We start from the raw sequence: 2158 nt of genomic DNA, 5'->3' as shown, positions 1-2158 counted from the left end.
TCAAAGGTCAATTGATGTCCAACAGATCCATTCAAGTGATAATCTGACAGATTTATTTATAAAGTCACTCTCAAAATTCTCATTTGAAAGATTGGTACATCAGATTGGGATGTGCCGATTTTGAGATACTAAATAATGTTGACAAGAGGAAGAGATTGTATTTTTTTTTTCTTGGTCAGACTTTTTTTTCATTGGATTTTTCTTGATAAAATTTTTAATGAAACAGTTCTCATTACAAAGGATTTTGTACTATTTTTCTTTACCAAAAATTTTTTTATTGAATTTTTCTTTAGTAAGATTTTAATAAACCTAATCCTAAATGGACATTTAAGAAGAGTGTTGTGACAAGAATAAATAAGAATAAATACTCATTTATGAATGGCTCATTCTTCTATGTTAAAAGAAACAAATTCTTAGAATGAAACAAGTTTAATGAAGTTTGAAAAGCATATTTTATACACCTATAAAAGTATGAAGTAAGGCAAAACAAAAGACATGTTTTAATTGGATGCTTAGTTTTAGTTTGAGTTAATTTAACTCAATAAGAGTTAATATGTTAACTAAAGTAGGGTAATTTTGTAATTAAATATTTTTATAAGAGGGATAAATATATAATTTCTATAAACATTAAAAAATAAAGTTATATTTTTATTATTGTGTAGAAATTCAATTTACCCCGGTTCCATTTCTCTCTGAAATTGAAAGAAAAAATCAACTCATTGGGTGTTCCATATTTTGATGAACCAGGAAATAAGTATTTAGAGAAAATAGCTAATTAAATGGCTAGGGAAAAAAGATTTGAGTCTGTCAGAACACCGTGAGACCATCTCGACCACAAGGTTGTAGCGCGAACGATCCTCCACCGTTCAGATGGCATGCGCTTTGGAACAATTAATCACACTTTGACCTCACGGTCATAGTTGATCCGCCAGACTTTTGTTCCTGTCTTCTTATAACTCAAGGATACAGATGTACGAGCCTATAGAACAGATCCTGTTCAAGTAAGGTCGTGTTCTGTGTTTTGTGTTCTTTGTGTTTAGTTATAAAAACTGCTTTTGTTTTGTGAACCTAGCCCAGGTGAGACTAAGTTTACGTTTGCGAAATTTAGAAAATCTTAAAATTTAAGAACGTGAAATCGATTATGATGGCTTTTTATGATGATAGTGTAGAAGGGGAAGACGAAAAAGAAGATGAAAATAATGATGATGATGATGATAATGATAGTGATGGTGATGATGAGATGGAATTTCTAGATGGCATTGAAATTAAATTTGGAGGTATTTAATTACATAATCACCCACTTTGGGCTATAATTTAATTACTAATAATTTAACCATAGTTAACATAGCAATCAATTAAAAGATGACATGTCACAGAGAGTAAATTACATGTTATTATAGGAAGGGTAGACTAGAATTTACCTATATATATATATATATATATGAATTATTTCTATTATATTGAGATATTAATTATAGTGAATATTAATATTAGTATTATTTATTTATACTTTTTTATTTTATATTTATTTTTTTATTTATTTTATAACAATTTTAATTTTAACAATAATTGTTAAAATTTTGTATATATTATAATAATATAAACACCATATCATGCATCATAATAAAAATCCTTATCCATACCTAGTCAGACTGTCAGAAGGTGGTAGAAACTTGCAGCAACAACAAGAAGTCGTACCAAATTATCTTCCACAGCCTGTCAGGACGATTTTAGAAAATAAATAAAAAAGTTAAATATTGACTTACTTTCAATCCGAAACAAAACAATCAATTGCATTCAAATATTCACAGTTTTTCTAAAATAATTAATTGGTATAAAAATAGAATTATATTGACGTAATATTTTATAACTGAATATATGAAACGATTTTCTGAGGGGCTTTTACACTATTAAGCTCTGATTTTGAAAAGCTTTTGTTTTCTAAAATTAGTTTATTAAAGTTAATCTTTTAAAAAGATATAGTGATTATATTTGATAAATTAATATATAAGTAACATTTAGTAAGTATAAGATAAGATACAAAAATAATTATATTTAGTAAATTTGTTTTCAAAACATTTAAAATAATTTTGACAAATATAAATATAATAAAAAGTAAAAATAAATATAGATATCTATTAATATATTAGATTATATT

General features: G+C 26.0%; 1 pseudogene; it reads right to left on the bottom strand.

Annotated features, from left to right (window-relative positions):
• Positions 1-801: 801 nt before the first annotated feature.
• LOC127745985 (uncharacterized) lies at positions 802-1011 on the bottom strand (annotated as a pseudogene).
• Between the last annotated feature and the right edge of the window lie 1147 nt (positions 1012-2158).

This window comes from Arachis duranensis, chromosome 3 (genome assembly GCF_000817695.3).
Source record: "Arachis duranensis cultivar V14167 chromosome 3, aradu.V14167.gnm2.J7QH, whole genome shotgun sequence".
NCBI lineage: Eukaryota > Viridiplantae > Streptophyta > Magnoliopsida > Fabales > Fabaceae > Arachis > Arachis duranensis.
The sequence above is the reverse complement of the archived record's forward strand: the minus strand, read 5'-3'. Positions and strand labels throughout refer to the sequence as shown.